The following is a 26,799-nucleotide window of genomic DNA, read 5'->3' as shown; positions in this document are numbered from 1 at the left end:
TTTTTGTAATGCCATCCATACAGGGCGTTGAAGAAAACAAAATTTTAAACATTTTTTACGATTTTGCCGAAACTACTGGCAACATTGTAATAAAATTGGGTGAATTTTAAGAGGTGGTTGTTGTGCATTTTTTGACATACAATTAAGAATTTTATATTTATCATTGGCGCACATAGGGGTAATGGTCTGAACTTTTTAAAGAAAAAAGATAGTACGCCACTGACATATTTCAAATTAACAATCGTTTTTGAACTCCTCGTTCAATTTGTGACAAAAAATCTATGTTCCTATTTTTTCATACGACGCGCCATTTTTATTCAAAAAATAAAACATCTTAACCCTTACAAATTATTCGAACTTCTATGAAATACAATATGGGCCATTCCACGAACATACGCCTGTTTTGGATTACTTCGACAACGAATATTATACTGTGCAACATAAGAACTACGAAAGTAAATGGCGCTAATAATTATTCCAATAAACAACAATGTAATTTGCAATTTACTTTCGTTCTTCTTATTTTGCACAGTAAAATATTCGTTGTCGAAGTAATCCAAAACAGGCGTATGTTCGTGGAATAGGGTTTACTACTATTATATTAGTAGTTTCTACATCTACATAAACTCGTACATCCATTATAAAAACTAATTCTAACACTTTGGAAGCGTTAAGATATTTTATTTTTTGCAGCAAAACGGCGCCTCGTATGAAAAAATGAAAAGGTAGTTTTTTTATCGCAAACTTAACTAGGAATTCAAAAATGATTGTTAATTTGAAATATGTCAGTGGCGTACTATCTTTTTTTCTTTGAAAAGTTCAGACCATTACCCCTAAGCGCGCCAATGATGAATATCAAATTGTATGTCAAAACATGCACAATAACTACCTCTTAAAACCCGCCAAGTTTTATTACAATGTTGCCAGTAGTTTTGGCAAAATCGTAAAAAATGTGTAAAATTTTGTTTTCTTTAACGCCCTGTATCTTGAAAATGGACGGCGTTACAAAAAATTTTTATTAAGCAAACCCCAATTATTTTTCAGTTTTTTACCTACTCCAGTAACGGTGTTACCTTTTTTAAAAAATATGTATAAAATTGTATCAAAAAACGAAAAAAAAACGAAAAAATGTGGTTTTTATTTTTAAAGGTGCCTTTCACCAATTTTAAAAATTTGAAAAAAATTCAGGGTGAAACATTGTACAAAAATACACGTTATATATTTTTTTCGTAAAAACGAATGTCTTTATTATTTTTTATACTCATTTAAAATTTTAAAATCGTTCTAAAATTTAAATTTCCCGCCAAAAATTAAAAAAAAACATTTTTCGGACGGAACTTTTTAAAGCTTACAACTTTTTTATTTAAAGTTTTACGCTAGTTCTCGATGCGGCTGAGATAAAAAATAAAAACATAAAAACCCTTATTAGGCTCTAGGTGGGTCACATGACCACCTAGGGGGCTAAAAATTTCAGAAAGTTAGTTTCACTATATATGCTATACGGTGACCTGTATGAAATTCGAATCGAGTTGGGGGCACTTTTCATCATCTTACCCGGCTAGGCCCTTTCCAACCGAAGTTGCACTAGTATTCTGCTAGTTGGCGATACCGGCGAAGCTCACAGCGAATACTGTAGACACTCGGACATTGTGGCACATACAATGTTAAAGTGCAACAGATATAGTAGATAGTAGAAAGGGACAAAATGGAAAGAGAGACAGGTGTAAATTTTGTGACAGTGAGAGAAGTGATTGAAACGATTGAAAATAAGGCAGGTTGGACTAGTATAGGTACACAAATATATCCATGCCTTGATAAAGGAAAGAAGAGGAAGAAAGAGAGCTGGACCGACAGCAAAGCTAAATTTTTTTGTTCGAATACTTTTTGATCTAGAACAATTTTTTGAACATTTATTTTTGGAATATCGCTGGGGGCATTTTCCACTATCTTACCGGATAGAGGCAAGACCATTTCACTATTATAAGTATAACAATTGAAAAGATACGAAGGGGAGGGAACTTTTGGCTAGCACTGTATATTTATTTTTATTCCAAATTGAATAGTTTTCTGGCAATTAGTTTGGTCTACTGTAAGATTGTGAATTTGTTGGATATTCTCACCTCAAAGTTTGAGAACCGCTGCTCTAAATATTCATATAGTTCATTAGGCGTAACAGCTGTCATTTTAGATATCACTGCAAGGTAGATAATGAGTCAGAAAATATTTTTAAAACTCAACGCACGCAAAAAGAATAAGTAGGTCTTTCTTAACGTGGTTTTGATTATCTCCTATTTAACATATGGTTAAACACTGCACAGCACATGCAGAATAAATAAACTTTACATTGAAAATCAGAAATCACTTGACATGTACTATAAACGCATTATTAAACTTGTTGCAACGCGATAATAAGAAGAGTACTATTTAATTGATAGAAGCTTAATTTAATTAATTAATCAATTAAAGGTAGTCTAACAATAATTATTGTTACGGCTCTGATTTTAGCACCTCGACCAATAAATGGATAATAAAAAGCTTTTTAATCGGTGATTGTTAGAATTACATCTGTCGTTAACAGTAACTGTTGAAAATTAATGAATCTGCAGTCTCTTGCGACAACAGTACCCATCAAGGTATTTATGCCAAAAAAGAATAGATGGCAATGGCATCGAGGAAAACTATGGTTTGTTTTTTAACCAAGAGGAGTGATTCAAATTTACCGAGCTGTATTGCTTGTTCGTAATTGGTCCAACCGCAGGCAAGTTTACTCCACTGTTTTAAAATTTTGACACTAATGACATTTATCAAATTTTGACACTAGTGACATTTCATAGGTTAATTAAGTTATATCGGCGATTTTTTGTGTTTTCTGTGTTATTCCTTTAAGTTTTAGATTATTAGTCTGCTTTTATATAAAAAGCACTTGTTTTTTTAACTCTTTCGCGACGTATTAATTTAATATAATATTTATGGATTACCGTTAAGGGCCGACTAGATCAACCAAAAAAGAAGATGTATTTGGTTATTATTCTAGTGACTTTCTTGGGTGTGAATCTGTCTTTTTAGTTTACTCCTCCTGGTTAAAAAATAAACTATAGGCAAAAATTAAAGTAAACATCTTAAATTCAGCTAAAGAAGATCAGGGCGAAAGAAAGATAAATAAAAACAAATTTCCCAAATCTAAAAACTCCGTGGGATACAGAGGGGCAAGAAAAATGCAAGGAGTAGAGAAAGCCTCACCTGAAGCATATTTCAAATAATACATAACAAGCATACGATACGAAGATTCAGTGGCGTAGCGTAGTAGGGGCGGTAGGGGCGGGCCGCTTCGGGCGGCACTTTTTAGGGGGCGGCAAAATTTAAAAATAAATAATAAAAATATTTTGTAAATATTTGAACCATTTTATATTTTTATCGCAACTGCAAATTCGGACCGATTGCACTTATTTTGATTTTTTGGTCACCTCGAAGTAAGGAGCTCGGAATTTTTCATTACTTATTTTGTGACGAATTCAGGGAACTCCTTTTCTTTGAATGATATTTTGTAGCGACTGGCAACAACCTCTATATTAACTTGTGGGAATTCCCCGTTTATGACTAACAATGAGCACAACTTTTTTCGGCACTTTAGAACGTTACTATTCTTTTTTTTTTTCTCATCGACACATCGTTGGGAAGTTCTGATAGCAGCTACAGGCAAAAGAAGGATTCAAGATTCAAGACACGCGGTGGAGTGCAAGAGGCTGTGCCGTAAATGTGACATGGCATCATTACAAAGGTATTCTCGTTACTTTGGAAAAACTGACAGAGGTAGGTGAAAGCTTAAACACTAGAACAGATGCAGGTGCTTTACTAGTTTCGATGCAGCCATTTTCGTTTCTTTGTTTTTGGGCCTGTGGCAACCGGTGCTACATGAAGTGAATGAGCACAAAAATATTTACAAACAAGGGGACTTGACATAAGATTGTGCGCTCAGAAAGTAAATGCTTTGCAGATGATATTGACAGAGAAAAGAGAGGAATTGGCAAATGGCTGTAGGTTATGCAAAAATATGTGTGAAGAACTTGGAATTTCCATAAAACCTCTGAGGCGCATAACAAGAAAGCAATTTTCGATGACGGAAAAATGAATTGAGACGAAAGCTGTTTTCTTCGTCAGTTAGTTATTGCAGAAATTCGTGAGCATATTCAACAGCAACAGAATTTAACGGATAAGTTTGTTTATCTAACGCCCGCTATATTATTAGATCCAGACAACACTGAATGTAATCTAGACTACGCATCTGACGAAATTGACGAGCAGGTTTTCAAGCTGGAAAAACTTGATTGTGGACTTTCGTTGCTACTACAGGCAACGAAATTGATTAATGCAGACTCACTTGAATTATTTAAATTTATTGTTAAATCCAAGCTGGAAGATACTCTACCCAATATTTTAATAATGTTCCGAATATTTTTCATATTTAATTGCTATAAGCAATGCCAGCTGTGAAAGGAGTTTTTCTAAATTGAAAGTGATTAAAAATTATTTAAGATCGACAATGAGTACTCTAAGACTAACTAATTTGGCTATTTTGTCTATTGAGTAAGAGGTGTGTGATGCGATAGACATTGATGGTGCAATAAAAGACTTTGCTCTTAAAAAAAGTAGACGTATACATTTTTAATTCAAGACGGAAGTTTTGTTTTTAATTCTAACAAAAATACTCATATTATTTTCAATAAAATAAAAATATAACATTATTATAGTATCGTTCTAGTTCTAATAAAAAATTGATTTTATTTAATTTTGTCGATTGTCAAGGTGTACCTAATCTTAAGTGATAGGTACCTATTGTAAGTTATATCAATATATGTAATTGGTTAGAGTAAAAGAATTTTTATATTAATAAACGTGATTGTAAAACTTAGATAAACTTTTTTATTTAAAATCCAACCATTATAATGCAAACTAGTGATGACTGTTCTTACCGAAAAGTTCTCTATAATTAATGGATGTAATGTTATACAATAAATTAAAATACCTAAATAAGAGGGCGGCGAAATTGTCTTCCGCCCCGGGCGGCCGACACTCACGCTACGCCACTGCGAAGATTATAAGAGAGTAAGAAAACACATACACTTGCAAGTAGAATTAAAAACGAGCACTGGGAACGCTACTCAAAAGAACTGCCGGATACATGGAAAAGGATTCGTGGATTGACCGTCTAAAGAAGTTATATAATACAACAAAAACAACTCTGACCGAGCCAGAGTCAGAAGCAGAAAACGACGTGGTGAAAGACAAAATCCACAGCCTTTTGTCGAACGGCATAATGTGGTATGGTACGGTACATGGCATGTACGGTACATGGCATGTACGGTACATATCATGTACCGTACTGTAGGGTTATGGTGTGGGATGCCATCAATAATGGTTCAAGGTCACCTCTAATCTTCGTCAAAGGGAACATTGTGACGGGTAGTTCTTTGAAGACGACAGACTCCGTAAAACATAGGTTAAAACAAAATAAGTATATGGGCCATTCCATTTCAAATCACTCAATTTTGGAGCAAAAAAAATTTTGGACCTCCGATTTGTCTGAAAATTGGTATATAGCTTCTACGGGACGTAAAAATAAGATATTTAAGGTCAAAAAATTTTCTTCTTCTTTTTTTCTCAAAATGTTATTTTATGCGATTTTACAGTGATTTGGTGTTTATTTATACAAATTTGCATTTTCTATCGTAAGGTATCAATGGAAAACATAATATTTTACTAGAAGGGACTCAAAAATGTCATTATATGGCATTATAACAAGTTACTTTGATTCAAAACAAGCTTTTGATCAAATTTTATAGTGTAGAAAACGTTAAAATACCGTTTTTTACATTTTTCTCCATTCCCAAAATACATCATAATCGATTTGGCTGAAAATTTGCCCACAGATAGACAAAACATAGGACTTTAAGTGGTGAGAAGGATTTGAATTATATTACAATACCAAAAAAGTTACATGCAATAATATAGTCAAAAATATAGGCGTCTACTGTAAGTATAATTAACTCGAAAATATCGACCTCACGACAAAAATTGTTAAAAGGAAATTGTAATAATTGTAAATACGATTTATTTGGAACAATTTCAGTTCCTACCATTTTTGTCGAAAATGTAAAAATGGCGGAGATATTGAGCAAAACAGGTTCTCCTTTAAAATCAAGATGGCTGCTAACGTAACGGAGGAATTCATTCGTGATTTTAAATTTAGGCTACTATTGACTCCCCTAAAGATCAGAAAAATAAAATTTTGGGCAGCTCGGCATTCAAGGTCAAATGCTATCCCGACTGGACTAATATATACTTTTGAGTCTGATATTACTGCATGTAACTTTTTTGGTATTGTAATATAATTCAAATCCTTCTAGCCACTTAAAGTCCTATCTTTTGGCTATCTGTGGGCAAATTTTCAGCCAAATCGATGATAATGTATTTTGGGAATGGAGGAAAATGCAAAAAACGGTCTTTTAACGTTTTTTACACTATAAAATTTGATCAAAAACTTGTTTTGATTCAAAATAACTTGTTATAATGCCATATAATGACATTTTTGAGTCCTTTCTATTAAAATATTATGTTTTTCATCGATACTTTACGACAGAAAATTCAAATTTGTTTAAATAAACACCAAATCACTGTAAAATCGCATAAAATAACATTTTGAGAAAAAAAGAAGAAAAAGATTTTTTGACCTTAAATATCTTATTTTTACGTCCCGCAGAAGCTATATACCAATTTTCAGACAAATCGGAGATCCAAAATTTTTTGCCTGAGTGATTTGACATGGAATGTACCATATTCAATGTAATTATGTACAGATCAAAAAGAAATAAAAAAAGAATGTGTGTGTACTTTGTACGCACGTAAGAAGTTATACTTCTATTATATGATGTAAACGAAATTAATATACTTTTATTATTTATATTTTATTTAAATATTAAACTAATTTATACTTACTACGTCTCAAACATTTTTATTAAAACAGTGCCAAAAATTAAAATAATAAAAGAATAAAACACACACAAACACATTAAAAAATGCCACAAATGATTTCTGAACAATAATTGTCGGAAATTTTTTTAACTAAATACGTATTTTCTGAAAATAAAATTATACAGTATGTCCCTGTAAGTTGTATCCATATGGAAAACTTTTTTATTATTAATTTTACGAAAAAAAGTTATTCTTTATAAAAACCTCTGCATGGTCCAAAACCTAAGATTTAACCATCAAATATCAAATTTTTTGAATATTATACGAGGTATGTCAAAAAGTTTGAATTTCACTCAAGAGTAAAGTAGCTTTATTTTTCACAATATTGAAAATTGCTATTATGCAAAGTTGTTTGGAATTAAAAACTGTATTCTAGTATGCAATTACATCCTTCTAATTAAAATTTTTTTTTTTTTTTTTGAAAAATTATGGATAACTATTATTTTCGGTTATTTTATTAATTTTTTATTATTAATTTTACGAAAAAAAGTGATTCTTAATAGAAAGTTCTGCATGGTCTAAAATCTAAAATACAACCATCTTTTGTCAAATTTTATCAATTTTATACGAGGTATGTCAAAAAATATGAATTTCGCTCAAGAGTAAAATACGTTTATTTTTAACAATATCGAAAATTGTTATTATGAAAAGTTATTAAGAATTAAAAACTATGTTAGAGTATGTAATTACATCCTTCTAATTGAAATATTCTGAACTATAAAGGTACTTTATTTTTGATCTAAATTTATCTTTTTTGACATACCTCGTATAAAATTGATAAAATTTGATATAAGATGGTTGTATTTTAAGTTTTAGACCATCCAGAACTTTTTATTAAAAATCACTTTTTTCGTAAAATCAATAATAAAAGAGTTATCAGAATTGAAATAACTGAAAAAATAATGATAGTTATCCATAATTTCTCAAAAAAAAATTTTTTTCAATTAGAAGGATGTAATTGCATATTAGAATATAGTTTTTAATTCCAAACAACTTTTCATAATAGCAATTTCCAATATTATGAAAAATAAAGCTACTTTACTCTTGAGTGAAATTCAAACTTTTTGACATGTATATACACCGTTCTTAGGCGTCAACGCCCTTCGGTAGGGATCTATGGGGGAGTATCACCGAGCCGCAAGCCCTTATCCCTTGCCGTACTGCTCCCTCATAGGTCGATCAGATGCCCGAATATTCAGGTCTAAGCGCCAGATTCATATTTAGAATTTTATACTGACGCGTTAGCCTTTTTGTTCTCCGATGGCCTGGGCTGGGCTTGAACTCTCGTACCTCACGGCGAAGTGAAGTGCGGATCAGCCTCTAGTCGCACTGAGCTATCCGATCGACATTGACATACCTCGTATAATATTCAAAAAATTTGATATTTGATGGTTAAATATTAGGTTTTGGACCATGCAGAGCTTTTTATAAAGAATAACTTTTTTTCGTAAAATTAATAATAAAAAAGTTTTCCATATGGATACAACTTACAGGGACATACTGTATAATAAATATACTTACAATCATAAAATGTATATAAGAAAATAAAAGTTTCTATTGGCGTTCGAACCCGCTTATCAGCGCAGTTAGTATTGAAATTCATTCACCTTAAACGCTTCGCCACGGAGACAATGCGTCATTATGTGCGAAGATCAACTAACTAAACGGATTGAACTTTTGACAGTTCTAAATTAAATCAAATTATTTTGATTTTGAATTGAAATGATTTAGAATTGAAAAAATACAACAAAACATAGATTAAGAAAACAATATATTAGGTGAATATTGATAGAAATTTTGATAGTAATCAAATTATGTAAATAAAAGTATTACATACTATGTATTTTGGTAGGTTCAAATAGGTAGGTACCTATGAAATTTTTTATTAGGATACTGAAACATTTACAATGATTATTACGTACCTACCTGTTGCTTTTAAAAACTATTTAAAAAGTCACTACAATTATAAACTTTTTGTTTCGGTCCTCACAGCAATAAAACTAATATATTATACAACATTTGTTTACCTCCATATTGAACAATTATTTATTATTGACAGATCATTTCAACACCCAATCAGAGCCCGTATAACGACTAATACCATACTGTCGGTGTGCGCATGCGCGCAGATTAATAATAAATAATCACCCTCAATCTCAATCTCGCCTAAAGAAGTATAAATTCAATAAAATACAATTATATTTGTCACCGCGTTGCAGCGACGTCCTCCCCCGGATAGACGTCTGTAAAAGAAAAGCAAAATTAATAACAATACGAAATATTCTTACACCTCAGTGCAGTGTAAGTTGCAAAACAGTCACGGGATTAAAATATATAAACATATCGGGAGCTCGCTCACGTCGCTTGCTACCGTTTAATTATGAGCGCAAATTACCTCAACTGCAAACAACCTGCAACTCTGGAATATGACTTGAATTGAGAATAAAACCTCTCTCGTGCTAATATTTATGACCTCGAACCGGTTGTAAGAAATTCGAATTCCTCACAGCTTGTAAAAATTATCTTATGGATTATTTTTAGGAAAATCAGAAGATGGCTCAGGAGGATTATCGCACGGTACTCTTCGCATTTTTTTACTCCTGGTTTTTTTGGAAGTCAGGAGCGTCATTTGAAATTTTGATAGGGGGGCAAGCATTATATTATATACAATACATTTATATGCAAACATAACACAAAATTGATCTATTTTTTGTAAAGTACCCCGCACAAACCTTATGGAAATTAGGTCCCAGTGGATTTCGTTCATACTTTGGGCAAATACTCTTTGAAGCATCCTGATAAAAAGTTCTCATGTACACAACTCAATCGTATGAAGGATTTTCAAGATATAGAGGCACAAACTCGGAAAATTATAAGATTTACTGGGTATTCCAGTTCGCTGAGTTACTAGTTATCTGGCAACATGTAGAAGTTTGGATCAAAGAAAAGTACTAGTAGTCTAGGATTTTTTCCTGGCTATCCAATGGCGACCTTTACTTTGACCTTGACCTTCAACGGACGTCATCTTCTAGAGTTTCGAGGGGTTTCGGCATTAAATTGATATAAACAGATTACTCATGGGTTTTTGGGATCGCTAAACACGAATATGCCATCAGAATTGACCTCCGGATAACGTGGTGGCCAGGGCCACTGCAAGGGACGTCATCTTCTAGAGTTTCGATGGTTTTCGGCATTTAATTGATGCAAATGAATTACTGGAGGGTTTTTTAAGGTTATCTTCTGGAGTTAAAAACCTAAGAGTAATCCATTTGATTCCTCTGAAACTCCAGAAGATAACCTGTCTTAGGCACCAGGTGCTCCTGTGTCTGTGCTGATCACATATTCGTGTTCAGCAAGCCCAAAAACCTATAACTAATCCGTTTGCATTAATGTATTACCAAAGACCCTCGAAACTCCAGGAGCCTCTTTCATTGACCTTGAAAACCAGGTGCTTCGGGAGTCGGTTCTGGTGGCATATTCGTGTTTAGCGACCTCAAAAAACCCTCCAGTAATTCATTTGCATCAATTAAATGCCGAAAACCATCGAAACTCTAGAAGATGACGTCCATTGTAGTGGTCCTGGCCACCACGTTCTCCGGAGGTCAATTCTGGTGGCATATTCGTGTTTAGCGATCCCAAAAACCCATGAGTAATCTGTTTATATAAATTTAATGCCGAAAACCCTCGAAACTCTAGAAGATGACGTCCGTTGAAGGTCAAGGTCAAAGCAAGGGTCGCCATTGGATAGCCAGGAAGAAATCCTAGACTACTAGTACTTTTCTTTGATCCAAACTTCTACATGTTGCCAGATAACCAGTAACTCAGGGAATTGGAATACCCAGTAAATCTTATAATTTTCCGAGTCTGTGCCTCTATATCTTGAAGATCCTTCATACGATTGTGTTGTGCCCATGAGAACTTTTATCAGGATGCTTCAAAGGGTATTTTCCCAAAGTATGAACGAAATCCACTGAGACCTAATTTCCATAAGGTTTGTGCGGGGTACTTTCAGTCATTCAGTCAGTCATTCAGTCAGTCATTCAGTCAGTCATTTCAGGTCAGGGGGGGCAATGCCCCCCTGACCCTATCAAATGACGGCCCTGTTGGAAGTGCAATAAACTCAAAATTTAGCTATTCTGTTCGTATTTCTCCAGAATTGTATAGGTCGTTGAGTATCTTTGTGATTATTGCTATTGATTCGTTGTCCATTGGTTTGAGTAGTTGTGCTTGTATATTATCGGGGCCTGCTGCTTTGCCATCCTTGAGCTGTGTTATTGCAGAATAAACTTCCTGCTGTAATATTCTTGGTCTTTCATCTACCTCTTCTTCTGTTTCAAATATATTTTCTCTTTGGTCTTCAAATAGTTTCTCTAGGTATTCTTTAAACATTTTTATTTTACTCTGTTTATCCAAGATTATGTTTCCGTCAGAATCAGTTAGATTTCCTTTCTGTCTCTGTCTTAGTCCACTTGTGATCTCTTTATCTTCCAATGTACATTGTGACTATGGTACTTTTTGACTGTAGTCTCAATCTCTTCGCCTATATCCATTGCTTCTTTTCCTTTAGCTTCTCTGATTTTCCTTCTTATTGATATATTTTTGGTTCTATATTTGTCTATCTCTGCGATACGCATAAGAAATTCTGAAACCTCATCTCATATCTACCCTACATTCAGACGCTCCATCATCCAATTTTTTTAACAGGATAACGCACGGCCACGCATTTCTATAGTCACATGGAGTTCTTTGAATGGGCTGAAGTTAATCTTTTGCCCTGGAGGATATTGACCACCCAATCTAAAGAGAGCAAAGGGGCATCCAAGAGTGTGTTGCTCATCGAGTTTTAGCCCCTGTGAGTTGTTTCAATCATACTGAAATTTTGATCGTTTGTCAGTTTTGTTACCCTGTATAATTCTACAAAATATTTCCAAAATATAATAATTTTTAACGGGTGTTCTGAGTATAATTTAACCTTCATTGTATAAAAGTATCATTATTTTAACGCATTAATTAATTAGTGAGCTACCCTGTATAAAGTCTATGGAGTACGAAGAGTTCAATTTAGAATATACAATAAATATTCTTAACCCATGTCACCACTTCACCCTAGAGGGTTCGTTCAGCGTGGGAATGTACGGTACATCATTGATTTAACCGCCCTGACACATTGAAGGGTAATGTCCTAGCTCTCAGTGTATGTATGTATACTTACAGGATGGCACAAACTCTGCGAATCTCAAGTAGCAATTAATTGTTCCCGAGACTATTTATACAGTGCGCTGGAATAAGTGTTACCCTCCCTTATTAACTTATTTATTTTTAGCACATAAGCACATAGATTTTTAAAATAATCATAGTATATTATAGCAGCAATGTTTCGAACCTTACGCGATCCCTCTTCAGGTGACAGGCATAACTTTGATTTTTTTAATGGGAAAGTACATCATGTGACACCTCATTTAGAAGCTTTTATAATACTGATTACAAAAATGTATAATACTTTAATCCTATTTGAGAGCGTAGGCGCAAAATTTCGCTCGAATTATTTTTAAATTCATTCACTTTTTTTCGAATCCTGAAAAAACTAATAAGTATTTTTGAAAAATTTAAACACAGAATGAAATACTACAATATTACCGAGGGTAGAGAGTCCCTAAGAACTTTTATAATGTTTTTTTAATAAGTCACAAGGATGAAAAAAAGAGAAAATTTAATCTGATTTTTAATTTCAAATATATCATTCAAAAGAAACTTTTTGTTTAGTCTAAGGGACTTTCGGCCCTCCGTAATAATTCAATCTTTCATTCTGCGTTTAAATTTTTCAAAAATACTAGTTTTCAAAAATATTAGTTTTCTCAGAATTCGAAAAAAATTAATGCGTTTAAAAAGAATTCCTCCGAAATTTTGCGACTACCTTCTCAAATAGGAGTAAAGTATTATACATTTTTGTGATCAGCATTTCAAAGGCTTTTAAATGAGGTATCACATGATGTACTTTCTCATTTAAAAAAGTCAAAGTTATGCCTGTCACCTGAAGAGGGATCGCGTAAAGTTCGAAACATTGATGCTATAATATACTATGATTATTTTAAAAATCGACCTATCCGAGCGTTTTGCTTATGTGCTAAAAATAAATAAGTTAATAAGGGGGGGGGGGGGGTAACACTTATTCCAGCGCACTGTATAACGCACGAAGCAGCTCGTGTAAATCAGAATTCGATCATTTTAAGCAACAAGCCACTTGTACAGAAAAGCTTTAAAAATGAATGTGGGCCTTTAGCTCTAAAATTTATGGTTTGCAGATGATATTGCGCTAATAGCTGATAGCGTAGATGAGGCCAAAGAACTTTTACATCAGCTCTACCTTTCCTCGCTAGAAAGAGGATTGAAATTAAATATATCTAAAACTCAGGTGATGACAAATATTTTAGTCAGAGAAGATATATGCGTAATAACAAGATTCAAAGACCACGTAGGAAAAGATAACCAAATCATTGAGCTTCTCCGTCATATAAGACTGACTTGGACAGCCTTCGGCAAGTTGAACCACATTTTCAAATCATCCGACATACCAATATGTCTTATTAAGAGGCAACAGTAGCGATCAACAGGTAGCATCAAACGCGGTCCAAGATTGCGGCTGTAATTTTGAATATTTTGTCGAGATATTTGGCACACATATTCGTAAAATATAATAAAGAATGGCGGTACAGAGCTCAATTTGAGAAATATATTAGTATGTGGAAATTACTCTGTAATTAAATAAAATATTAAAAAAACGAGCCTGTACAAAATGTAAAAATGCCTGTAACAAAATAATAAACTTTCTTCAAATAAACTTTTTATTTTGTGTCATTTTGGACCTACTAAAATTTTTTATTTCTAACAAGAAATCTAACATATTATAACTATGTAATAACTAATTTAGCAACATAGAGAAATTGTCACTGTCAATTTGACAAACCTGCGTCAGATTTTCTTTTATCTGTTCTGTTATCTTTGTCGATCTCTGTTCAGTGCAGGAGTGTGTTATTTTAAGAATTCGTTATTGTTGTTTCATAAGAAAGTAGTCTTTATTTATAGTTAATTTATTATATTTTTGTGTAATAGAACTAAGTTGTTCGCCTATTTGAAAAAATAGATTATTGTTAATTGTGAATTTTAGTTATATGTAGGTCTCTAGGTAGGTAAGTATATTTTACGTAAAAATATTTCGAATTCTAATGCGGGTATATAAAGTTTTAGGAGGATCTTTTATTCTAACAATATTATCAATAGTTTAACAAAATGGGAAAAGTTAATCAAACGAAAAATAAAGTGAAACCTTCATGTCGTATAATCATTCAAAAGATACGAGGGGGGAGGGAACTTTTGGCTACCACTGTATATGAAAACTGCATCGTGCAAACATATTGCACATTAAAATCAGCTAATATCAATTTTTCATTTATTCGTTTCTGCGCATTTGCTTTTTAGATATAAAAACATAAAAATCACGAGCAATTATGAAAACCATCTGTCAAAGTCTCGTTATCGCATTACCACCGCCACCGATACGAACACAGCACACCCTGTAAAAACAAACGGTCGGAGGCAGACGGCTTTCGACGCCACCACCAGCACCGCCGCCGATAACGTACCGCCACGGAGCCGCGTCGCAGGAGGAGGCAGAGGGGGGCGGCAGCGGGCGGGCAGTCGGGGGCGTCAAAACGAAGGAGCAACAGCCGTTTTGTATTTTCTGCTTATTTGAGGATTACTGGATGGATTCGGTTCAGTCTGCAAGGACTATTAGCGGGTCAAGAGAAATAAGGGCGATCTGATCCTCTTTTGGGGGTTCGATGCCCATAAAACGTAGTCATAAGAAACTGAATTTTTTATGGGCGGCCTATTCTTCACCGGGTTTTACTACAATTTGATAATGTGTTCGGTTTTCCGGGGTTAATAGAAAGGAAGGCATAAAATGAACGTAAAATAATAGATGCTTCCTTTTTGGCGAAAAATTGGAATTCGGAAATGCGTTTTTTACGTACCAACTAAAATTTACGTTACAAAATCACCCTTCGATAGTCTTTTAGCTTTTTATATGTTTACTGTGGAAACAACACCATAAAGTTATGATGGTTTTCATAAAATCAATAACCATGTTTTGCTTCGTAAAACAATCTACCTATACTTTCTTACAGAGCAAAAAAATATTAATGTACAAAAAGTTTCCCCGCAAATTCTGAGTCAAAAAAGAAAAACAATATCATCTAAAAAGATTTATTGTTTCATACAATTATTATGAAGATGTATATACGTTTGCGTGCGTTCAATTCAGTTAGAAATAAGCACTCGGGAAGAAGATAACAAAACAACAAGGAAAAGAAAGAAAACGAAGTGGTCTAACTTTAAACGACAAGTGAGCATAGGAACTGGAAACGTTCCTACAATGAATGATACACAAGAAATAGAGGAAAAAGTCCTAGAGCACGAAAACGTCATAAAAGAAGCACTAAGGAATAGCACTACTGAAGAAAAATATGAAATTCACGTCGGGAGATCTAGAAGCATTAATCAGGAAATAAAAGGAATGATAAGGGTAAATAACAGCCAAAAAGAAAGCCATAAGGACAAGGAATCAGAAAAAATAGGGCACACCGACTGAATCAACAAGTCAAACAGGCACTAATAGAACATAGAAGCCAAAAGTGGGACAATTCCGTAAAAGAAATGGAGGAAGGGGGCCAAAATATGCAAGAAATATGGAGGCTCCAAAGAACTTTAAGAAACGATAGAAAACTCATTCACCCACTTCTCGAAGAAAAAGGAGTCATCTAGTCTGTAGAAGAGAAAGCCGACATGATGAGGAGGACTTTTGAGAGAGATTATACAGGGAATTATCATCAAGACAAAGACATAGACTTTGTCGAAGAAGTCAAAGAAGTAACTAGAAATGCCCGAAGAACAAGAAGAACTAATAAATCTCATATCACCAAGAGAAATAAGTGAACTGATCAGAAAAAATTCATCAAAGAAAACAACTGGTCGTTACAGGCCGATTGGTTTACTTCCAGCAGTTAGTAAGTAGAGCGAGTTATCCAACCAGACTACAATCAGAGACATATAGGCTAGGATGAATCCCAGTAACGCATAATTCGGATTCAGAGCTCAACATTCCAGCGAACTACAAGTACAAGGAGGTGGATTCAACTATCAGCAATATATAGGAACAACCTTCCTGGATGTAAGCATAGCTTTCAACGGGGCCATGACGAAACTCATCTCCCCTTACCTAAGCGACCGGAGGTTCGGCGTAGGGTTCGACAAGACAAGAATTCTTGTCTTGATAACAACTTCTTGTCTTGTCTTGAGAAAAATCAAGAAATTTATAAAAATCTTGTCTTGACATACTATATCTTGTCTTGACTCAAGAAATTTCAAGATCTTGAAATTTCTTGATTCCTTGGTGATTGGTGATTCCCCGGCGACCTTTTTATTGCGATGCGTGCTGACACGGCCTGCTCTAATAAATCCCAGAATGACCTACAGAATCTAATACCAGAGTCAAAAAGTACTTAAATGAGCCTAGGTCAGAAAATGCTGAGAATCTACTTGATTGGTAGAGAAGCCACGAGAATGTCTACCCGTTATTATCGAAAATGGCCAAGGATTTTCTCAGAACGCCAGCAACATCTGTACCTGTGAAAAGGCTATTTTCAATAGCAGCTTTAACAATAACAAAGTCAAGAAATCGGCTAGACGTTGACTCCATAATGCTGGAGCCACAGTAACGTATAATGCCGTTACTGTAGCTCCACAGTGGAGCCACAGTAACGGCATTACACGTTACTGTGGCTCCAGCATAAGAAGTATTATCTTCCTTAATTCATGGCTTATCAATTCCGATTTAAAAATTTATGTTACATTTACATGATTTACATTTTGTAAATCGTTTTAGCGAAAAAAGTGTTCAACACATTAAAATAGGTTATTTTGTGTTAAAATAAAATATGTTATCTTTTTCACAATTTAATACCTAATTTGTGAAATTAAATTCTAACGCGAGAATTTTACTGTCATTGTTGCATTTGGTTGTCTTTTTAAAGACAGATCACATGCTATGATCTTTTTGTGACGGATATTCTTGAGTTGGGGTTGATTTCATGTCGATGGTCTAGCGTACAAAGGTGCTAAGTGCCAATTATGGCCAAAACGTGTTATTTGGCACACCTAAACCGCCTAAGACATTATTATCTTGCAAACACATGTGGTAAGTAAAATATGTCCATATTTTTTTCTAGTGCCATCTCTCAAAAGGAATAAGTACTACGCACCTGCAGGTTTCTACAACTTATGTGTCAAGTGCACTTAGAACATTTGTACTACTCATCTAAATTCGTGAAACCTTCAGAGTTAGTTACTTAACACATTTGTGCTACACCAAACACAATTAAAAGTGAGGTTAGATTACGTCAAATTTGTCGGTAAACGTTAAGAAAAATAGTGGTCTTGATTGTTAGCAGTTTAATTAGTGATAATGAGTTCCAGAACCATTCGCATATTAAAAAATGCTCTTGAAAATCAATGTGGAACCCCAGAAGTAATGCAAGGTAAATAACATGCTTAGTATGTATAGTCGGTTTTAGTGGTAATTCTAGTTGTTTTTTCGTACGTGGCAGGCAGTAGTTGCCTGCCACCCCTTATAACATAATGACCTAGTTACCTTTTGACCCACTTACCACGTGGGGGAGTCATATGTCGCCCTAAGGCCGTATCCGTAATAATTTTATCCATCCTTTGGATTTTTCGATGTGTTCATTTATATAAGACTTTTGTGTGTTTTTTGAAAGGCTTTGACCTTTGTATTTTTTGGTTGGCTCACCCTGTTCTTGTAACACTGATGATGCTCTTGTTACAGAGCGAAAACGTTTTGTTTCTATGTTTGTAGCCATATAAGGGCTTTTTAAACTATATACCTTTTACCAAGAGGAAAATTTTTTATTAAATTTCACTTGTAATTAATGGTATACAGCCAACTACAGGAAGTTCTTTCTTGTGGATTAATATAAATACTGTTTATCTCAAGAAATAGAAGTAAATTGTAAGGGAAAGGTTGGAAGAAAAAGAACAAGCACAAACCTTGAACTAAACCAAAAGTATTTGACAAGACTACCAGTTTCACATAAAAAGAAAAAAGATTTGGAATATCTTTTAAATTCTAAAGTTATTCCCGATGAATACTCCCAGTTTATAAAAGACATTCCAGTGTCAACCAACAATATTCCAAGTCGAAATGAAGAGTCTGACATTTCAGATTAGACAATTCTCTATAAATATTAAATATCCGATAAAAATATTAGTTTAGGATTTTTTACTTTGCCTTTGATAGAGTATTATTTTTTGTATTTGTGTCAATAAAAATAATTATTTTTTTCAATGTGGTATTAACTTCCTTAAAAAAAATTTTTGGTACTACAAAGGTGTTAAGTAACAGCAACAATTATTATTATTATTATTCCGGGACCCGCTAACATTTTAAGGCCCTTTAGAACTTACAAAAGGTCTTCAGATGTCACAAAATATGTGAGCAATTATTAATAGGTATATGATAAAAACTATAATTTTAATAAGATTTCAAAGCTTGATTTTCAATTATTGGAAAACCAACAAATTAGCACTTAGCACATTTGCACGCTAGGCCATCGATGTAATCGAATGAACTATCTTTCAGTAAAGTCGTCCCAGGAACGCAACTCACAAATATTGGCAATATCATTTTAAAGTCTTCTACTTTAAAATGTATAATATATATCTGAATTGCCAATATAATTGAGTCAGATTAAATAAATTATTAGAAGAATATTTTACTTAGCAACAACATTTTTGTTTATTTTAGTAGTATTTTGTATTTTGACAACGACCCCGATTTGGGCGTCGAAACGTTAATAAAATTATTTTTTTCAATTTAATTATGGCTTATTTCCCATATAAATATAGTTAATTAATACCTAGTCAAGATATTTCAAGATTTCTTGATTTCTTGACAAGAAATCTTGGTATTGACAAAGAATTTCTTGTCTTGTCTTGAAATCTAAAATTACTTCTTGTCTTGATCTTGTCTTGAAATCAAGACAAGATCTTGAAATTTTCAAGAACTTGGCGACCCCTAGTTCGGCGTCCAAATAGGACCAGTTCTATCTGAACACGGAATCCCGGGCAGTTGGAGTACCATAGGGGGCAGTCTTATCACACCCCCTGTATAGCATATATACAAGAGATCATTGTACTCAGGACTCGCACATGATAAGCACTTTGCTGATAAAGAGCCCCTATAGCACATAAAATGGCTATGGGAGGCGGGGGAGTGGATAGTCTGGCGCAATGGGGCTGGGTGTGTAATAAATTGTACCACCCGAATGTCCTTCTCAAGGAGTGTGTAATGTGTAAGTCTCTCGGGCTGGGTTAAACACTATTGCTTGCTTGCTTGTTTTCGAAAAACTTTTTCTTCTCAACTTCACAACATGCAAGAAAGTCGCATACATTTTATGTTAAGAATATTTGGCAAAACCTCATTAGTATTTTAGTTTAATGCTTGTTAGGATAATCTTATACGATGAGAATAATATGAATAAACTTTCATTGAACAATATCAATAGTGGGAAATAAGTCTGAGGGAATGCTGAGGAAACGGTAGTAGATAGAATAGAAAGAAGATCACTGAAATGGTTTGGACACCTATTAAGAATGTCTGAAGAACGTTGGCCTAAACAAATATTTCAGTGAAGACCACCAGGAAGAAGAAAGCGGGGTAGACCGCGAAGGTCATGGAATGAGAGCGCCAGGAGATCAATGTATGACCGCAATTTACAAGAAGACGATGCCTTGAACAGAGAGGTTTGGCAAAGGATGACGGGAATATGGCAAGATGCTGTTAACAATTGAATACAATTATTATTCAATTGTACCGTAAATAGATAGAAAAATGAGTCTTTAAGAATCCTCAAGAAACTGAAACTTCTATGATGATCGATATAAATGAAATAAGAACCTTTAAGAAACTGTATTATATAGTGGGCGTTAGTACTTAAAAACCACCGCCATGTAGTTATCTGAGATGAGGTACGACAACGTTAACAATCAAGAAGTAAATCAGTGAACATGCTCGATCATTGTTGCATAAGTATTATCAAACTTTCTAAGTACATGCAGAACGGCACGATTTATTCCTTTCATCTCATGTCGAGCTGATGCAACATTCAAGCATTTAAATGTGAATAACACCAGTTTCATTGCAAAATATTTTGTTACTGAAAAACGATGGGATATCTATTATTCATCAAATATGCTAAATATCATGAGTTTTTTAACTACCGAATGATTAGTAAGTATTAGAATCTCTTCTAAAAAAAGTAATTAATTAAAACTTGAGCTGGGGTGCGGTCCTGAACTTAGTTGATTAAGTACACCTAAATTTAGTCTCGAAGTTTTTCATCGCTTTACCATAGTAAATCTTTAAAATAATTATAAGAAACATAACCAGTAGTTTAGTTATTAGTTGTGATTTGATTGCCGTAAGTACTTTTATCAATATATTTACGGTTTCATCAAAATCTTATAGAATTTCAATCCAGTCATACAGTTTTGTAAATTCAAAGGTGTTTAACAAAAACTTGTTTTAACAAAAACTTGTTTTTTGGCTTATCTTCGATAAGTTAAATACTTTGTAATGGACAGAGTCGTACTGACCCAATTACAATATAATGAAACGAAATAAGAAAATTAAAATAAAAAGTATTTAACAATTGTATCCGATGGCTGGTACTTCTGACTACAGGGGTCCTCCAATGTTACCCGATCAACAAACACCATCTTACTCTACAATTACCCAACAGAAAGCAGCTACATTCCCTTCGAAACTGCAAGCCATTATTATCCCAGCAGTAGACACACTAAAATTAGAAGACTACGTTACAGCAATAGGATCACTAGTACAACCCAAAAAGGTACTACTTTCATCACGAATTTCTAACGGCAGAATCTGCATCTACATTTCCAGTAAAGAAGTTGTTGACACTTTTTTAACAGACCACGGAGGTATAAAAATAGGAGATAATGTTATCAGAGCAAGAAGACTAGTCACTCCTGCTAATAGGTTACTGCTGTCTAGTGTCTGTCCGTCTATTCCTCATCACATTCTCGAAAAATATCTTGCCGAGAAAGGCTTTCATCTTCTTTCACCGATGTCTTTCTTAAGAGCGGGAATTCATGATCCTCAATATAGTCACGTATTAAGCTGTCGTAGGCAGATATACTAAACACCTGTCAAAAATCTTATTATTCCTGAATCAATTCTCATTGACTTCGATAATACATCTTTCTGATGGACTCACTTGCTATCTGTGTCATCAATCTGGTCATATCGCCTCAAGATGTACCTATACGGCCATCCAGTCAAACCCGTCCATACCTACATCCCAAACTGACCAAGACTCTATTTCTTCCTGTAATGCAACAATTGAAGACAAAAATCACTCTGTCCAGAATCAAACAGAAAGCACTGGTGAAGTAATGGATTCCCAAGAACTCCCTACAGAAATTACTATACCGAAACGTTCTCATTCTGAAATATCGTCCCCAGTTGATACACCACCGGTAGAAAACACAGAAATAGATTTTACAAAACCTAAAGCAAGATCAACAAAAAAGCCAAGAGTCACTAAATCTGATACAAAAACTGGAGAAACAGTTTCTACTGAATCACTTATCCAACCTGCAAAGGAATTTATTGATAAAGCTTCAACCCTGTTTGAATTAAACTATACAGAGATAGTCAGCTTTTTGGATGATGCACACGGTTCCCCCAATCCATTAAGTATCGCAAAAGAATACACGAAAAACATAGCAGGACTATTGACAATTCTAACAGAAATCTACCCCAAACTCGAAGACAGACGCTTTAAATCTAGAATTACACGAAAAAAGAAGAAAATACGTCGTCAACTAAATCTAGATCGAACTGAAAATGATAACTCCGAAGATACAGATGTTTCCCAAGAAAACCTCAATTAAAAAAATCTATAAATGTGCTACGCCTGTGACACCAATATAACTGTAGGTCACATTGTTATAGACTGTCCATTATATCATCTGCAAAGACAAGCTACTGGACTACCATGTGATATAAAGTGTGCGTTAAACAGTGCGGATTGTGACAAAATCATTAGGTTTTTAAAGGAAACTAAATTATATAACCAAATATAAGTGCTACGTTTCAGAGCAATCATAAATTACGAGTAAAATCAACTTTGTAAAAACTCTGTAAAAAAAAAACTTTGTAAAACAGTTTATATTTTGTATCAAATTAATATGTATCATTGTACCACCGCTAATAACCTTTTATGGTTGATGCGGGTTATTTCTAATAAAAAAAAAACTTGAGCTACTTTGGTATAAGTGTAAAGATGTATGCAAATGTTGGTATAAATGAACTACTAAAGATATGCCTGTAGTGATAGCGAATGTGGTGATTTTTAAATCACGCCGTGATCAGTGACAGTGATTTTTGAATAACGGTGATTTTAAACGATGAGCCTGATAACCGTTCTTTTATGTACCTACAGTAACAGGTAGTCACAATAAAAATTCATGAAAATAAAAGTCAGATATGGAGCACCTAGTTTATTAAAGCTTGCTCAAGTATACTTTCGCTCCTAGAGGATCATCAGGGGCGTTTCGTCAAATTAGGAAGGTATCCTTGAATGTAGTAACATTTGATTAAATTAAGTAAAGACATTATTATTAGTAGTACAATTACAATTAGTAATGAGAGAAATTAACATATAACATATAACACACACTGGACAAAGGACAAAACAGATTAAAAATCAATAAATGCCGATTACTACATCATTTGTACGCCGAAGATAGAGGAACAATGTTAAACTCGAAATACGTATAGCACATAGTAGACACAGTGCCGGATTTACCACTAGGCCGACTAGGCCACGGCCTAGGGCCGCAAGCAAAAGGGGACCGCAGCGTTTTGTAAAAAAAAACAATTTTTCAAAAAAAGAGAACGGCTATTCTACTAAACACGTGGTACGGTATTTTACAACGTTTTGACAAGAGTAGCAAAACATTAACTGCTACAGACTTGGATGTGACTTGCAACATACAAATATCTAAAGGAGTATGCATTGAGTCTGAGAGACAACTTTGATTCCTTTGCAAAAAGAGGAAAAGAGTTGTCTAAAACTGAAACCTATATTCTTGAAATAAAAAGACGCCCGAAAAGAAAAGCTCTCCCTGGCTAAGACAAAGAAGATAAATCCACTGGACCCCACTTTAATGGCAAAGAAAACTTAAAGATTCAATGTTGTAATTGACACGCTTTATTCAGAATTGAATGAAAGGTCCGAAGTTTATTTCAGTCTTAATGAAGAATATGGATTTAAAACAACTTATCATCAATTTACAATGAAGAAATCGGGGTAAACGTTTCTATTTGGACTAAAAAGTATCGAATCGACATACGAGTAGATGGCGACTTTGGAGAAGAGTGTGTACACTTCAATGGCTTTGTTGAAGGTATATTTGATGAAGAAAGAGAACCTCATGACAACAAGATTACCAAGCCTCCGAGAAATACACTTTTGGAGTATCTGAAAATCATTCATGAAAAACAGTTAACAACATTATTTCCGAATATGGACACGGCTTTGCGCATTCTACTATGCATGATGACATCTAATGCATCTGGAGAAAGATCATTCAGCGTGTTGAAGAGAATCAAAAACTACTTGAGTAACTCGACTTCTGACGAAGATTCTTTGTCTAGTTCGGCCAGTTTTGTTTCAAATGCTGAGCTTTTTCAAGCCCTAGCCCTAGACTTTAAAAATTTGATTAAAGATTTTGCAGCCAAAAAAGCTAGAAAAGTGAGTTTTAGACTTTAGATATGATATTTATTATAAGAGAATAATGAATAATGAATTGAACGATCTAGAAGTTTATTTGTTGTATTCAATATTTTTCTTTTTCAGTACCGTAGCCTATTACTAGTACAGTTCATATTATTTTGCTTGTTCTTTTACTTATAATGTCTTTTCAACTCGGCTTTTTTAGTTTTTTGTTGTCATCTGTACTTTTCCTTCCGAATGAAACAAATGGTATTTAATTTTAACAATTAACTACAATATTTATTATTTATAATATAATCATTTTAGCAATATTAATAATTTTACAAATAACTGCTGTTTGCTAACATTTGAAATTATATATTTTCTATCTTCTTCTTAAGGTGCCTTCTCCATTACTGAAGGTTGGCTATAACTACAGCAAATTGTTCTCTATCTTGAGCGGTTCTTAGTATCGAATGTGTGTCCATGCCTGTCCAGTCTCTCACGTTCTTCAGCCAGGAGCATTTTCTTCTTCCTGAACCTCTTCTTCCTTCCACTTTCCCTTCCATTATGAGTCGTAAAAAGTTGTATCTTTCTTCTATGTAAATTATTTCCTAGATAACTCGTTTTTCTGTTTTTTACAATATTTAGGAATTACTCATTGTTGGTCACGTGATATTTACAAGAGATCTTCAGCATCCTTCGAAAACCCAACATCCCAAAGACTTCTATAAATATAGAATTCTTTCTATAAATTTTCTTTTTCGAAATTTCTATAAATATAGAAATTGTTAGAGCTGTTTTGGGGTTTTAGCCAAATGTGCAAACCAAGATTATTTAATTAGTAAATACATTTCAACATATTTATGTCCGTATAGTAGAACGTTAGAGGCATTTCTATTCATTTATGTTATGCTTTGTATTACGAATTTTAAAAAGTAAAATTAAAATTAACGTTTTAATTATTATCCAGATTTAGCCATACGGCTCACACTCCCTCTAAGGGGAAATTTGACTCATCCCAGATACCTACGGTATCAAAAGGATTGAGCTCTGGTGGGACTCTTTCCGTGTTATCGAGCCCTAGGTGACTTGGTATGCAGGTGTATCTCCCAAAAATTTTCGTACACATTTGGCCGTTGCGAGTAGTACTGCTTTCTGCATGGTCTTATAAAGATGTTCATTAAGACCCAGCTTTTTTATGCTTTCGAGGAGGGTCTTCGGAATGACTCCAGTAGTAGACATAATAATCGGTATCGTCTGGGTACTTTGCATTCTCCATTGTCTCCGTATTTGAATTTCCAGATCTCTGTACTTGGCGATCTTTTCAGTAAATTTAGTACGTAGATTATTGTTGTTAGGAATCGCCACATCAATGAGGATTGTTTGTCTCGTTAATTTATTGACTAATACGAGATCTGGTCTATTATGCGCCACTGTTTGGTCTGTGAGCACAGTGCGGTCCCAGTATAGCTTGTAGTTGCCATCCTCAAGCATACTCTCAGGGACGTATTGATAATATGGGAGATGGTCGGTTTGGAGAAGTCCCAGCTTGATAGCTATCTCCTGATGAAGGATTTTTCCCACTGCGTCATGCCTTTCCTTGTACTCAGTTGCAGCAAATGCCTGGCAGCCCCCTGTAAGATGTTGGATGGTTTCTTGGGCTTGACATCCATATCGGCATCTGTCGTTTTGAACATGAGGGTCTTTGATGATATATTTCAGGTAATTTCTTTTTGGTATAACCTGATCCTGAATGGCCAGTAATGAACCCTCCGTTTCAGGGAACATCTTTCCTGAAGTCAACCAGTAGTTCGACGCTATATTGTCGACATAATCTTGGCTGACCTCATTGGTATGTCGCCCGTGCAGAGGTTTACCCATCCAGGCGCGCACTTTTTCGTCCTTAGTAAGGTGGTTTATGCGCAGTTCTGCTTCCCTCAGTTTTATTGGTGTTGTGTCATCTACTGCGCAGATAGCGCGATGTAGAGTAGATGTTTCAGCCTGCATCTGAAAATAAGATCTTAAATTAGCAATTTGTTTGTCTAATTGCTCACTTATATCCACAAGTCCTCTTCCTCCTAAATTTCGTGGTAATGTCGTTCTTTCTACTGCACTTTTTGGATGGTGTTTTTGTGCCTTTGTGAGGTGCGTTCTTACTTTTCGCTGAAGATTTTCTATATCTGTTTTTGTCCACTTAACAATACCAAATGAATAATTATTATTATTATTATTATTAAGTCTTTATGCTTTAACTACATAATCGTAAAGTTATCGGGGGCCGCTCGGGGTAATTTGGCCTAGGGCCGCAAATACCCTAAATCCGTCACTGAGTAGACGCCCTATACTGTAATCAAATCTAAATCATCTTTACTTTTAGTTTATATTTTTATTCACTTTTGTGGGTACAAAAGGAACTAGTTCGCTAAAGATTATTATCACGGTGAACGACAGGTCGTGAATGCCATTATAGATTCTGTGAAATGAATTTCGACTCGATTCAAGTTCTCTGTTTAATCCAGGTATGAAAATACCAAAATGCACCGCTAGGAAAATATTCCAATTTGCGGTTCAGAGAACCTGTATGAAACGAGTCTGTGTACTCTAATACAGAGTATGGCATTAGTAAAATAAGAAGATCTACGGTTTCGTTTTGATTTAAATCTGTCTCCCTCCATCCCCCGATAGTACTATTTCTAGGTCTACCTGTTGTCAAGGAGGCTCTGAGGAAGACAAATTTACACCAACACGACCGTAGTTTCTCGATATAAATTAAAACTATTTATATCGCAGTAGGGTTAGATAGAACGCCCTCTAACTATCTTTATAAATAGTTTTAATTTATATCGATAAACTACGGTCGTGTTGGTGTAAATTTGTCTTTCTCAGAGCC

This window comes from Diabrotica virgifera, chromosome 3 (genome assembly GCF_917563875.1).
Source record: "Diabrotica virgifera virgifera chromosome 3, PGI_DIABVI_V3a".
In the NCBI taxonomy this organism is placed as follows: Eukaryota; Metazoa; Arthropoda; class Insecta; order Coleoptera; family Chrysomelidae; genus Diabrotica; species Diabrotica virgifera.
The sequence above is the reverse complement of the archived record's forward strand: the minus strand, read 5'-3'. Positions refer to the sequence as shown.